General features: G+C 39.1%; 1 protein-coding gene across 2 annotated transcripts in view; it reads right to left on the bottom strand.

The window, feature by feature from the left end:
• Positions 1-14934, bottom strand: part of Plcb4 (phospholipase C, beta 4) — a 353965-nt gene extending 339031 nt beyond the window's left edge. Inside the window, exon 1 of one of the 2 annotated variants that reach the window (XM_013512270.1) lies at positions 14881-14934. The gene's annotated coding sequence lies outside the window, so the exon portion shown is untranslated. Of the gene's footprint in view, positions 1-906; positions 1428-14880 lie in introns of those variants that run through there. The other variant, XM_013512271.1, reaches the window with a different exon arrangement.
• Between the last annotated feature and the right edge of the window lie 477 nt (positions 14935-15411).

Below are 15411 nucleotides of genomic sequence, written 5' to 3'. Positions count from 1 at the left end.
CATGCAGACCAGCTATCAAAGAAATGCAGTCAGTATAAATACCATTCTCAGATTTCTATTGTCCTATGAAAACAAATGAAGCAAGGAGAACAGCCCTGGCAAAAGATGAAGGAAAACACAGCCTCACTAATTTCCTGTTTATTTTCTCAGAGGCCAATCCTTACACACCAGCTTTTGGGAGAGAGTTTAAATGTGCAGAGATAATCTAAACACTGTTTGGTCTCTTTATTCCCCCTCCACAAGAGATGGTGACAACAAGGCTTGTAATACGTTCCTGTGTATCTGAGACAATAACGTGTACATCTGAAAGATGTTTAAATCTTATGTTTGAAAGATCTGAGTTTCATTGAAATAAATACTAATCAATTTAAATATTCTTCTAATCAAAAACATTTTATATATAACCTTCAACTATAATTTTACCTATATAGATATTTTAAATATTGTATGTCCAAACAATATTGTTGTCAGGCTGTATGTTAGCCTTGGACACTGCATTTATTTTCTATGGTGAGTTCTAAAGCATTCTACAAAGTCTCACACTGCAAAAAGTAATGGAATACTGTTTAGAAAAATGTCCATTTATCAATCATAGAAAAGGTGGTAACAGTCTCTGTCAAAACTTATTCATACACTGGGATCCTGGATTCACAGAACATAAGGGCTGTAAGAATGAGTTCACCTTGCCCTCCACACCCACCATTCACAATACCAAGGCCTAAACTGGTTAAGTGGCCCCTTCAAGGTCACGGTGCTACTTAGGGACAACATAAAGCCGGCTAACAATTTCCAGAAGAGTAAGATTTTGGAGCCATAACTGAAAACTCCCTGAGTTAATTAAGACAAAGAGTGCGTTTCAGCCCTGGCAAGAACAAAGAGATAATATTTATGTGAGAATGAACTTACTCCATCTGCGCCTGGCACACGAATCTTCCCCTGCACTGTATGAGGCGTGCACTTCAACTTGTTCTGCCTGTTTTCCAAACAACTCTTGACTGATGCCAGAAAAAAAGCCTCCTGTTATTCTCTCTGAATCCAGCTTCCTTAATTTGATAAGCACTATAATATGTGTATTGTGTGGATGGAGAGGGAAAGGGTAAGGTTTATTAAATCAAGCAGCAATTATTTTCCCCATTGCCAAAGAAAAGCAATTATTCTATTTCCCAAAATTGTGCATGAATTCTCTATCAGTAAAGATGGCAAGCTCTTCCTTTCCAAACGGGAGAACTGTTGAAAGCGTATTCTAAAGTTTTATTTTAATGTATTTATTAATACTTTTCTAGAGAAACTGAGAGAGGCGGGTTCGGTTTTTAGTTCTTTGGTTTCTGCAGTACTAAGGACGGAAGGCAGGGCATTCACAAGGAGCTACATTCTCAGCCCACTTGTAGTTTTTATTTTGAGATGAAGAGTCACTAAGTCACTGAATTGCCCACAGTGGGCTTGAACTTTCTACCCTCTGCATCAGCCTCCCACAGTGCTAGTACAGGCACGTGCCACCACACCTGGCTTTGACGGTTCTTTTTTATCAAGTCAACTGGCCAGAGAAGAAATTCTGGCACAACTGTACTTTTATAGTATTGTCATTTATGCCTTCAAACCTAGAGGCACGAAGACATACAAAGAATCCAAACATTTTCAAGTGTGCTTGGAGCAAGGCTACTGTTGAATACAGCTCACTTGGGGCCGGGGGGTGGGGCAGAGGCATCTTATATTTTTGAGACTCAATAAAGTTTACCAGGCACCTGGTTCTTCCTAAACAGCTACTTGCAATCCCCTTTCTTCTCCTTTCCCCTCTTCCTTGTGTTGCTTCCATTCCCATCTCCTCCTTCTGTCTCACTCTTTTCCTCCCTTTCTCTCTCTCCCCTCCCCTCCTGCAATCACCTACTTACTTTCTCAGGGGGCTTGAGCTCCACAGTGCTATCAAACTTAGGCAGCTGCACCAACCAAGTTTATAATTAAATTAAACTATGTTACAGAACACAGACAAATTGCCTTCCAATGATCTTTCTTTCTTTCTTTCTTTCTTTCTTTCTTTCTTTCTTTCCTTTGCTGGTACATTCAATTTTAATGGTAGGGTGTGTATTTGTCATTCCTCACAACAAAATAAGGGGACAGTGTTCCTTTTGAACTCTTAAAATGAGTAATTAGTAACATTATTATTATTATCATCATCATCTTTGTGCTTCAAAATTCACAACCCAACAAAAACTTCATGCTAATGTGCTGTGTTAGTGCAATTTCTGTACCGGCACCTGGATTGCTCAAGCCTCAGTCCGTGTCTTCTTCCACAGCCCTCTTATTTCTCCTGTCTCCTTAAAACACTTGTCAGGTTTCCAGGACACTCTATGCCCTTGGTTTTCTTCCTACTTCATTAGTTTTCTCTTACCCACTATCTTTAATATTTGTTCTACCTAAACTCCCTGCCCTCCAAGAGTAAGTACCCTTAGAGTCTGTCCTCAGACCTCTTAACTTTCAGTCTGCATTCGCTTTGTGCTGAGACAGAGAGACAGAGACAGAGACAGAGACACTGACTAAGGATTGAACCCAAGGCCTCTGCACCTTTTTTTGAGACACTGTCTCACTATGTTGCCCAGGGTGGCCCGAAAGAATTTAGCAATCTTCCTGCCTCATCCTCCAAGACTGTTGCAATTACAGGACTGTGCCACCACACCTGGCTCCTGCATTCACACGTTTAGAGACTTCACCCAGACTCACAACTCCCACATTTACACATCATTAGCTCAGACCTCTCTCTGCATTCCAGACTCTGATCTCCAACTACCTACCAGTTTTCTCTCTCTTCACTTGGAAATCTATTACAAATCTCCTATCTTACAGACCGAAGGCCCATTCCTGAGCTTTCCCATCCAAACCTCTTGTCATACAGTCTTCCCCACTGTGGTAAGTATCAGTTCAGTTCCATCTTTTCCATTGCCTAGCCCATTAGCCCTGTAACCCACCTCAGCACTTCTGCTTTTCTCATACCCTCATAGAATTTGTGAGTAAATCCTATGGACTCTGCCTTCAGAATGGACTGCATCCAATCACCTCCTGTCCTTGTTCAAATCCTCATCATCCGTGTTTTCTTTGCTGTTGCAATAACCTGTCTGATTCTCCTTCATCTGCATTTGCCTTCTACAGTATACACTCAGCAGGGCAGCCAAGAAGTATCTTCTCAAAAATAACATCATAGTATTCTCAGGTTCTAGTCCCCCAGTGGTCCCCTATTTCACTGAGAGTCTTCAAGGTGGCTGTAAGACCCCCCCATGTTTGCCCCAATCCCCTTGATCACTCCAGTCATACTGGCCTTCTTAGTCTTTCTCACACTCATCAGGCACTTCTACCTTGGGGTGTTTGTACCTGGCATCCTTCACAACCTCACAACCTGGGGAGACCTCTACCATACGACACAGGGTTCTACCTTAGCAACTTGGCCTTGACTCCAAGACCTCCATGTCTGGGAGACTTCCCTGTCCATCTTTTGTAAAACTATAATATACCCTATGCTATTTAATCCAGTCTTTCCGTGCAATAATTATCAATGACTGTATACTACTGTGATGTTCTTAGTGTTCTGACTTCCCCATTAGAATGTAAGGTCAAGCTGATTTTTAACATGCTTATTCCGTTCTGAAGCCCTTGCTCCTGCAACGATGAGGCAGGAGGATAATCCGTAATGGTTGAATGACAACTCCTCTGTGTTCTGCTCTTTTCTATTTACAAATAGTCATGATCATCTTTCAATGTAAATCCATGAACAACTAGTGAAAAGCACACGGGTAAGACAGTGCACAAGATGGTAACAGTTGAAGCTGGGTGATGTTTACATAGGGTTTTTCATTATATTATTCTTTCTACTTAGTATATGTTAAAAGTTTTCTATAATAAAAATATAATATACATTGGCTTAAGTGTTTGTAATGACTACATTAATATTCTACATTCTAAGGGGCTGGGGATTTAGCTCAGCATCACAGTGCCTGCCTGGCAAGAGCAATGTAGTGAGCTCGATTCCCAGTATAGGAAAAAAAAAAAAAAGAAATTCTACATTCTGGTTCTGTCACATATAACTTTTGAATCATTATCTTACTGTGGGACATTTGGGTTCCATCTTTTACACTATCATCAGAAGTACTAGAAATAAATCCTCTTATACAACTATCTAAATTCAGTCTTTCAGTAAGTTCCTAGAAAAAGAAGTTTGCACATTGAAAATTTTACACACGGCCAATTTTTCTTCAGAAATTCTGATCCAATGTATGTTCCCATGAGCTCATCAAAGCAGTGCATCCCAAGAGTGGCTCACAGAATAGTGCTGAATTGCAATTTGCTCACTGCTGGTCCACAGTGACAGAGGTGCAGAAATGAAGAGCAAACATTTAGAAATATTCACAGCAATCTGGAAGGGTAATTTCATGTCCACTGAAATACTGAACATTTTCCATGTTGTTATGATTTATATTTAGATGATCCCCAAAGTCCCATGATCAGAGGTGGGACTTCTGCAGGGTGACTGGATGATGGGGGTTTATAGCTGGCTTGCTGTGAGAAGCGGGGGTCTGGTGGAAAGACAGAAGTGGGTCACTGTGGATGTGACTGACCCGGAAAGCTGTATTTCCCTTCCTGGTCTCCCCTTGACTCCCTCTGCTTCCTGGATGCTATGCTATGAGCACTATTCCTCTGCCATGTCCCTCTGCCACACTGTCTTAAGGGGCCCTGGACTGTGGACTGAATCCTCCACAAACTCTGAGTCAAAACAAACCTTTCCTCTTTTAAGTGGTGGGTATTGGGTACTATGTCTCAGCAACAAGGGAAGTGGCTAAGACACATGTGTGCACACATGTATATACATATGGATTTGAGATTTTCTTTTGTATATGTTTTGTTTTCTTTTCTTGGCCTATTTTTACTACTTTTTTCTTTTACAAACGTACCAGTCAGAAACAAAGAAAAGTGACCCTTCACCACACTTAGAGAATAAAAATACAGTATTTGTTTACTTACCCAGCTACCTACTGCACAATCTTTTTGTTTTTGCTTTATCAATCATTTCAGTTACTGAGCAAGAATATAACACTGCTGACTTAATTTGTACTTTTTTTAATTTGTATTTTTTTGGGGGTAAGGTGCTACTGAGAATTGAATCTAGGGCCTTTGCTCTGAGCTACATCCCTACCCCTTTTTACTTCTTATTTTGAGATAAAGTCTCTCTGTGTTGCTCAGGAGAGACTGAAACTTGTAATACTCCTGCCACATTCTCCCAGACTACTGGGATTAAAGCCATATGCCACCATGCCCAGCAAATTTGACTTTTAACTGTTAGCAAGTTTACCCATTTTCTCACATGTTGCTGACTCCATATTCAATGTTTCATGAATTACCCATTTATATTTTCTGCATGGCTTTATTAAGATGTTCATCTTCTGGATAAAATTGTAAGAGTTTATTTTTAAAACTCTTGGAATTTTAGGGAAATCAGCCCCTACTGATTATTTAGTTTACAAATACTTTTTAGTATACTGTATATCTCTCAGACAAATTTCAGATGGCTTTCTACTACACCAAATTTTTTTAAAATTTAAAATTTTTAAATGTTGTCTCCAGTTACATTTTTAAACATTTTTTTCTTCATGGTTTCTATTTAGAAATGCTTTTCCTCTACCACCACCAAAAATATCTATTTATGTAATTTATTCATATTGGTAATTTACATCATAATATTTTCAATTTTGAGCCCAAGAATTATTTTTCCATGAGGGCTGTGGTAGGTATTCTGCATTATTTTTCCAGATGACTAGACAGGTGTCCCAACACCTTTTATTGAATAATTCATCTTTTTCCTTCCAATCTGAAATACCAACCTTAACACTTAAGAAATTAGCATAAATACATGTGTAAAAATAGATTCTCCATATTTTATTTATTATTGCGGCCTTGTATCGATACCACAATCCAGCCTTCGCTGACTTCTAATAGTCTTTAATAGTTGAGAGGCCAACTGTCTCAGATAAATATTTCTTATAATCCGGGAGAGCTGAAAGGCTCCTTCCTGGAGATAAAATTCAGAATCATTTGTCAAATTCCCCAGTTTTGACAGGAGTCGAGTTGAATGTACTATTTATTTAAACACACTGGTGTTTTTGCATCACTGTACTGAATCTGGTTTTCTAAGAATAAGTTATGTCTCTCCACTGATGTGACATTTGTAGTATACCCTACAATTAAGTTCTATAGCTTCCTTCACTTGGTTCCTATACATTTCTAGGTAAATTACTGTCAACTTTTGTTGTATTGTATTGTATTGTTAGTATATGTTATTTCTTTAACATTTTCTAACTTTATATTGGTAGTTAAATCATCAATTTTTACTTTGTTAGTAAACATAGCCTTACTCAACAATCACAATTCTTCTAATAACCTCTCAGAAGAGTCTGAAAATGCTCTATTAACTTCATTCGCATCCCCGTTCATTTGAAAACAAATCAAGCACTTGTCACATACATCTCAAGATGTCAATGCAATTAAAGATTGAATTATACTTAAAATATGGATCCCCACCAATAATCTAGTAGCATATGTGAAACATGTATACATATATAAATTATTGTGTAAGAGATTTGCGCAACATGAAACAGTACCTCTCTTTCAAAGATGTAATTGTTCAGTTAAAACAAAATGTTCTTTGTTTAACATCTACAGGTCTACTATTGCCATTTAAAATTAAGTCAGGCACAATGCCACACACCTGTAATTCTAGCACACTGAGAGGCTGAGCCAGTAGTAGTGCAAGTTGAAGCCCAGCCTGGGCAACTTAGCATGTTAGCAAGACCCTATCTCAAAATAAAAATACTTGAAAAGGATTGAGGGCGTATCTCATTGCAAAGGCAATGGGTTCAACTGCCAGAATCACAAAAACAATTAATTAATATTTTAATGTCCTCATTTTACTTTCTAATATGGCCAATACTTATGTGTAGGCCCCTGAACTTTTTTTAAGATCATAAAAGGGCCTGAGACCAAAAAGTTTGAGATACACTTGACAGTGTGGCACAGAGTATGCCCGTGTATTAAAAAGTACAATGGAAGAGTGGAGCTTAAAAAAGCACAGAGGAATAACTATAACAGGTTCCTACAAGAACTCTGGCAGGTTCCTATACTTAAACATCATCACCTTCACAACTCAAATAGATGTCACAGCCATCAGATCTTTCGTGTAAACTTTTTACTTTGTTCATCATAATCTTGCTGAATAATTCCTTTAATTGGTAGAGAATATGTTAGGGAAGATTAAATCTTTTGGCTCAGATTACATGATGATAGTACAATGTTTTATTTGTATTCAAGCTGCTACAAAGCGTTTATATAATTAACAGAAAAGGAGATATACTAAGTAAATCAACAGAAATAAACCATTAACATAAGCAGTTATTTGTATTTATTAAGAACATCTTCCCCCAAAGGATCCAAAATATTTCAAACACATCAACATACATAAAACCCCCACTAATAATCTCACAGCTACATAGTTGTTATTTCCACACTTTGGAAGAGGAAAATGTTAATACGTAGTATACTAGAAGGCAAAAACCTTAGATCTCTAACTCCTCACCTCTGCCAAACAATCATTTACACATCATGCCAAAAGTAAAACAGATAATATCTTGAACTGTCACATCTGACAATTTGGGATGAACATCAAATACTTTACCATGTTTTAATACAAAATGATTTCACATGCAGTAATCATTTCTTCCGTCCATCTTCACTGTCTGTCTCTATTGCCTACATAAATTCCTTCACCATGTGGAATGCTGTACAGTAAGACTATGTAATGTTTTCTACACACCATGAAGCAAAATTAGACACTGGACATGGAAGATCCAACACCACAATCTTCATGGTGATGCTACAGAACTAGAAACTCACTCTAAATGCCAGTAGAGAACTTATCCTTTGCTGGGTCCCCAGCACTGCAAAAACATGTGGTGTTCATATTTAGTGAAGAGCCCTCCATCATACAATGATTTAGACCCCTGTCCCCTCCATTCTGTTCCCTACCATTCTCTGAAGCCTCACAGCAAGTTATATCCTATCAAAAGAGGAAAAAGAGAACACAGGGGTTAGAAGCCTTGCCCAGAGCTATTTTGTACTAGTCTGCTCATATTCTATGGTAGAAAAAGCCACATGGCTTGCTAGATTTAAATGGAGGCTGCTTACCAGTCCCGCAGTTGGGCAGCTATGCACTACAGTAACTTTTTTCTGTAAGAGACTGAGCATAAGCTATGATGGACAGCTGGCAATGAGTCCCCAGGGGTGATGTTCCCGCTGCCGGGCAGGTCTTTGACACTTCTCAGAAAATGTGATGAAACAACCCACAAGAGATTTCACCTCACAGGTGGGCAGCCTCATCACGATAAAACTGCACTTGGGATGAGGAATCCCCAACGGCCACATATTCAGCAGCTCTGTGGAGGATGCTGTGGCACTATAGACAACACAGACGGTCACACAGCTGCTGTGCGTGCCACAGAGGGGATTCAGCATGCAGGAAGAACAGACAATATGCTCAAGGACTCAAAACTTTGCGTAGAACAATATGTGAGCCTGTTTGTCCTGGAAAACAAATATAACAGGCAGATCAACCTCACGGTGGGAATCAGAAACAGAGCAACTGTTCACAGGCAACAGTTTTTATGAGATTCTGAGTATAAGAAACAAAATTATAAACATGACTCCACACTAAAAGAAAACAGTTGTTCCATTACCCAACCAATGTGAGTTGACTGAAATTCTGAGGTGCATATTCTTTCATCATGGATATTCTGTTCCATTACAAGAGGTCAGGATACCTTATTTATGCTAGAACTGATTTAAAGAATCACTAATAGGTGGTTTCTTTTAATGTTTTATAAAATTATCCTGTCCTTACTGCACACAGAAGGAGCCGTACATTGGAATACAGAACGTTGGCTGGCCATACACAGAAAAGCTGTTTTTCTTAGTGTTTCTGTTTTGTTCTCGACAGTTTACTATTGCCTTTGGCACTGGTCATCGCAGCTAGCTCTGGACAAGGTCACCATGGTGCTGGCTGCACCAGCAAGGAATAGAATTGTAAGCACCGTCTGTCTCTCTGAGTCATCACTCCACAGCACCAGGCTGGCAAACGTGAGCTCCTGTTACTGTTTCCACCAGCTGGTGGAGGTCAGGAAAAATGCAAAAGTGGGCACTTCTGTTTAGGAAGTGAAGAGGAATAAGGCACTCTCACCCACCCAGCTGCATACAAAGATGGATCTCCCCATGTTTAGGAAATCTGTTGTTGTTGCTGCTGTTGTTTTTCCCTAGTGCTGGACTCTAATCCTTGCTAGGCAAGTATTCTATGTTAGCTGAGGAATTCTTAATGCAAATTTAAACAACCACATACTGCTAATGACTTTTATCCCAAAGATTACATCTAACCCATGTAGCCTATAAGAAATGGACTGTTTAAAGTTTTTCAGAAAGACATTCCTCCTCCCTGGTGCACCAGTAACTCAATCTAAAATACTTAGTTTTTCATGACAGTCAGCAAGGTGGGATTTGCGAGAGTGGCCCTGGTTCAAGGAAGATGTGATTCAGGAAGAGGAAAGACAAAAAGGTGGGGAATTAGGAACCTTTGATACCTGGGTGGCTGAGTGGTCCTGCATGGTACAGAGCAACTGTTCTACTGAGATCAGTTACCATAGGTAAAAGCTCCCAATGGAAAGGAGAGATGGACCCAACTCCTGGGGAGCTGGTTCACTAGATGCATAAAGAAATGCAAGCTAAGAAGAAAAAGGCAAAATAGATTTGGTTATTGTTGCTTGTAATAGCTCAGATGAAGTCAAAAGAGGAGCACATCCAGCTTTGAGAGCTGTGCTGTAAGTAGGGATGATTCTGAAGCAAGAAACTGTAACTAGATTTTTAAACTCTAAATAAGAAGTCCATAGGGCCTTATAGGAATGGACATTTGGCAGAAACGGGGCCGAGGGCGAGTGAAGCTGTACTGTCTGATGGTAACGACAGTCCACTAGTTCTGCCCCTGCGTAATCTCAGCCCATGTGAACAGGAATGGATTCAGGGGAGGCATCTGCTGGACTCATATTGCTGCCTGCAGTCCCTTCCAGCCCAGGGGCTCATCCTAATGTCCCTTCCAAAGAGGGAAAAGTTTGGGCACTGGTGAAGAGATAGAAGAAAAACAGCTGATTTGGGTAAAGGAAAGAATAAACGGGCTATGAATGGAGGGAAATTCAATACTACATTAACACCTAGAAAGAGGCACAGGGCAAGAGACAAGGTTGTCTCTTAGTTCAATTATACCAGATGCCTGATTCAGAGAAGAAATGTGTTTACCAAGACATCTCTCGCTTTCTAGAACCTGAGAAGACTGAACGAAAGTCTGCAAATCTAACAAGCCTCACCCTGAGAGACATTTGTCCAGTGCAATAACAGACTTGACTAATTATTAATAACTCAATGGAATTCTAACAATACAGAAACATCTTTTGAGTTGTACACCTGCTTACTGGAGGGATCCATGTTCAAAAACCAGGAGGTGGTCTGTGATATCATCACATACATAGTTTGTTATGGGGTTTCCATCCACAGTGCCTGGCTCGTAATGTCCTCTCCAAGGCCAGCCATAGAAACTAGAATTTCTCTTCCCCAAGGCAAGCCATAGAAACTGTAACCTGCCCCTGCCTTTCTTTCTTGGAACTGTCCATAAAGAAATTTTCTGACTTACTCTTGTTCAACAGTAGGTCACATGTTCTTTCTTATTCTAGAAAGGTCCTGTTCCATACCAAGAAGGAAGGAGTGCTGTACAGAGAAGTGAAGACCTGCATACACAGGTCTTGCTGAGCTCACCAGCAGTGTACTAGCAGTCTGGCCTATGCAATGAAGTATCCATAAAAACCCAAGAGTTCAGGGCTCAAAGAGCCTCCACATATAGTAGGCCACATGGTGTGTGGCACACCTAGAGAGAGCAGGGAAGCTCCAGACCTTTCCTCAGGGCTCACCCTAGGCACAGCTTTATCTGCATCCTTGCTAATATAGTCGTTCCTCGCTATCTTGCAGTTCACTTATTGCAGCTTAACTGTATCATGGGTTTTTTTAAAAAATATATCTAATTCTGTATCCCAGAGTTTTTGCTATATTGTGGGATTTACAGTATATAGGTATTTATATAATATCTATGATTTTAATTATTTTTGCTGAAAAAACTTAAAATAATATATAAATATAAAAATGCTAATTCAAACGTATGAAAAGACTATTAAGTTGAAATAAAATACAGTTTGTGTAGTATTTCACCATATGGATTAACACCATATGGTACACAATGGAAACGCAGTACACCATGACCACTTGTGCAAGTTTGCCAATGTGAGATTATACACAGCACACTATTGGCTGATGGAATGGAAGGCAACCAACCACAGCACTGTGTTCTGTATCTTCGGTGCTGATTGGCTCAGTGACGACAGCATCAGTCTGTTTGCTCTCCCTCACTGTGCCCACATGTTCAGCATCTCTCCTTGTCCACTTCACAATGAGTACTCACATAGAATTTTATGTTGTTAAAATGACATACGTTTAAGAGTGTAGAAAGTGCTTAAGAGCATATAAAGTGTTTATAAGAGTGTGGGAAAGGTTAATAAGAGAGTGGGAAAGAGTTACAGGAGTGTGGGAAGGGTTTATGAAGCCTTAAAAAATATAAAATAAATATAACACCATGACTTTGTGGATTTTCACCTATCGTGGGGGTCTCTGGAAGATAGCTCTCATGATATGTGAAGGGTCACTGTATTCTTTATAATAAACAAGCCAATTTTAATAAATTCCTCAAGCTCTGTGAGCTGCTCGAGCGAATTAATAGAATTCAAGAGGAACTTAGAGCTAGTGGGTCAGAAGCACAGGTCAGACAACCTGCGGCTCACAACTGGTGCTCAAAATGGTGAGAGGCATCTTGGGGATTGGACTCAGCCTGAGAGGTCCAGTAATCCTGGTAGAGAGCATCAGAACTGAGCTGAGTTAAAGGGCACTAGGCTGGAGTCCTCTGGTCTCCTGCAGAAATGATTTCCCACATAATGGTGGGAAGAAAGGCCCACATGCCTGGTGTCAGAAGTCCTCTGTGGTGTGAGAAACAGAGTAAGACAGCGGCATTTTCTTTTCCCTAGAGTCACAAATATCCAAAAAATAAACATGTGGCTGTTCAACTGTTTAAAAATTCTGGCCCTGACTTGGTTCAATCCTAACCTGATTCAGACACCTTTTCTGTGTTCTACACTAGAGCAACAATTCTCCATTTGTTCAATTACAAGGACCCGTTTTAATGTCAATAAGAACTATGAACCATTTACAACAATTGTGCTTTCATTCCTATTGACGATAAAATACATTTCATTCCTATTGATAATAAAATACATAATAGAAAGTGCCTCTTAATTCAGTAACCCTTTACATTAACATATACTTCCTTAGACAAGCACCTATTTGTAAATATAAAACTGTCAAATATACTAGTATAGGAGACATTATTTATTTAACATCTGAAAATCCTCAGCATTACCATAGACTCTGGTCTTCCATGGCCTCCTGGGCCCTGTGATCCACACAGGTTAAGAGTCTCCTATGGTTTGGATAGCCTCCCTCAAAGGCCCCTGTTTAAAGGCATGGTGAAAGACCACCACCAACTCATGGTGTTACTGGGAGGGAAAAGAAGAGTGGAGCCCAGTAGGACGTTTTCTAGCCACTGAGGTGTGCCCTTCATGGGAGCATCACCAGGAGGTAAGCAGCTTCCACCAGCATAGGTTCTTGCCATCATCTAATTAATGCCTTGTCACAGGCCCAAAGCCAACAGGGCCAACTGACCATGGACTGAAACTCCCAAAACCATAGACCAAAATAAACCTTTTCCTTTTAAAGTTTATTTTCTGAGCTACTTTGTTAAGATGACTTACAGTGAGCCCTCTTCTAAAGGCCAGGCCTCTTAATGTCAAACTTTCTTGTAGACACATGGGTCTTTATTCCAAAGAGGGACTTTAGGCTGGAGTTAGAGACATGCAAAAGAATCACAGTGGTCAGAGCTAGTGCTTCTTAATCATGTATTTTTCAATGTTTATCTGGTAGCTAATATATAATATGAATTATTTATTTCACAGTCAAGCTCAATTATTATTTTAACTTCACCAAAGATTAAGGTCTAAATATTTGGACTTCCTAAAAGTATATTTTTATAACTCAATGTTTATATCATGCTCATCAGATCTCTTCTGATCACTCATTTGTCAGAAATTATCCTTACTCTCTGCCTGTGAATAATTCACATTTCTGCATGTGATTTGTGAAGCCAAAGTCTAAAGAAATAATTTGCAGGGGAAAAAAGCAAACATTTACTTAATAATTTTGTAGTCATTTCACTGTGAGTAATCTGCATGTAGCAAATTTTTGAGGTCTAATTTTGAAGCAGATTTGTGACCATTTCTCCCATCTGGTGTCTCTGTAAGTACACTCTGAGAGTTTCTATCCAAATCCTGAGTTTTATTGGTGATTCAGTTTCTCTTACTTCATCTCAGCTTTAACTCCTCTATTTCCAATTCAGAAATTAGGATTCATGTGCTTCTCCACGCTGGATTTCCAATGATCTAGTCTTTGTCATAAATTTTCATTTTTCTTACCTAGAGATGAATAGGTGATTTATAAATATGAAGGCACCTACTTTGGCAGCAGTTCAAAAGGAGAACAAAGCCATTCCCAAGGTGGGAATGTCTTCAAGCTGCATAAGCAAAAAGTCTATTCTGTGAGGCTGAGAGAAGAATGAAAAAAGACCCCCTCAGCATCACAAATGTGTGATTATACATAAAATGGGGAAGGGATGTTTCCAAATCATAACTTCTCTGACCCAAAATGATGGAAGGGCTCAACATCTTACCATGTGAGAGCTAACTAGAGGGTAACACTAAGGGATAATGGCACCAGGTTAGCTCCAACCACTGATTTTGGAACAGTCCTCAACTATGAGGGGATGCTGTGATTTAGGGTGTCAGCTCCGTCAGACATGCCTATGGTTTTCCCAGTCTCCACAGGTACTTCCCTAGATACATACTCTTACCAGAATCAAAGTCCCCAAATACAGCTTTCCAGACAGGGCAGCCAGCAGATACTGAAGAGTAAAAGATATCACATGAAAACAAAAGCAGCTGCTGGGCTCATAGGAGCTAAGAAAGATACAATATGCCAAAGAATGCCCACAATCTTGTTATAGCCGATAAAGTATCAAGCAAATCACAACCCACACTCTGATAAAGAAATCCTACAGGAAAAAATAAAATAAAATAAAATGAAAGCTATAACAACTTGTACTGTCCACCAACTGTTTTATACTTCCAAACTCTGGGCTTCCTAGAAGGATGTTCTCCACTGAAAAGAGGAACATATTTCATCAACAGAGGCCAAAATGAAGCTATTCCAATAAAAAATGTACCTACAAAGAGGTATTCAGTTATTACACATCACATGCATTGACAGCTGTGGATATTAACTCTTGTGAAACAGTTATTCTTTAAGAAGCCTAGCAAACTCAAATACTGAATTGAGAAATCTGAGGTTTTAATTCAATTCACAATGGCATATAGTGTTAGGGATATAAAAACTGCTTCTCAACCAGTCTGGGATAGAATTTATTCAAGATATCATAATTTTTAAATAACAAAAAATGGCCAGAGATATAGCTCAGTGGCACAAGCACCTGCCTGGCAAGTGCAAGGTCCTGGGTTTGATTCCTGGTACCCAAAAAATAAAAAGCAAAAAATGGTGAATTATAAATTAACGTTAAAATTAATTTTTAAAAGCTCATACACCTACCTTTTCAAAAACATCACATTTCAGGATTCCAGATCATAGAGAAATCAGCTCTTCCTGTGGAAGGAAAAAAATAAAAGACTATCCACTAGAAACAGAAAAAAGCAAAGATGAATTTTAAGGCCTGCTATAATCTCATTGTGTTGTGGCTTCGTTTACAATATTATGCAAATGGAATCCTTTAAAATTAGACTTAAAAATATTTCTTCATTGCTGTATAAGTGAAACATTTTAAAGTTTTCAATACCAATGATTTGATTTCTAAGGAGCAAAGGATGAAATCAAAGGGAAAAGGGTAAAAGTAAGTAGAAATTTCTCCAAAATTAAAATTAAAGCAATTGCTTCACATCTATTTCAATAACATATTTTCAAGGATTTTCTTCAATTTAAATGAAGGAGTAAATCTTCAAAATTCCACTATTTCAAAGATGAGATGAAGAAGCTGTAATGGGTACAGAAAAATGTACAGAAAGTACAGAGAAAAAGCGCACACAGAGCCAGGTAGGCCGCACCCAATCCCGGAGGCCAGGACGC

Source organism: Chinchilla lanigera, unplaced genomic scaffold (assembly GCF_000276665.1).
Source record: "Chinchilla lanigera isolate Chin_1 unplaced genomic scaffold, ChiLan1.0 scaffold00014, whole genome shotgun sequence".
NCBI classification, from domain to species: domain Eukaryota; kingdom Metazoa; phylum Chordata; class Mammalia; order Rodentia; family Chinchillidae; genus Chinchilla; species Chinchilla lanigera.
This window is presented reverse-complemented; position numbering and strand designations above follow the sequence as displayed.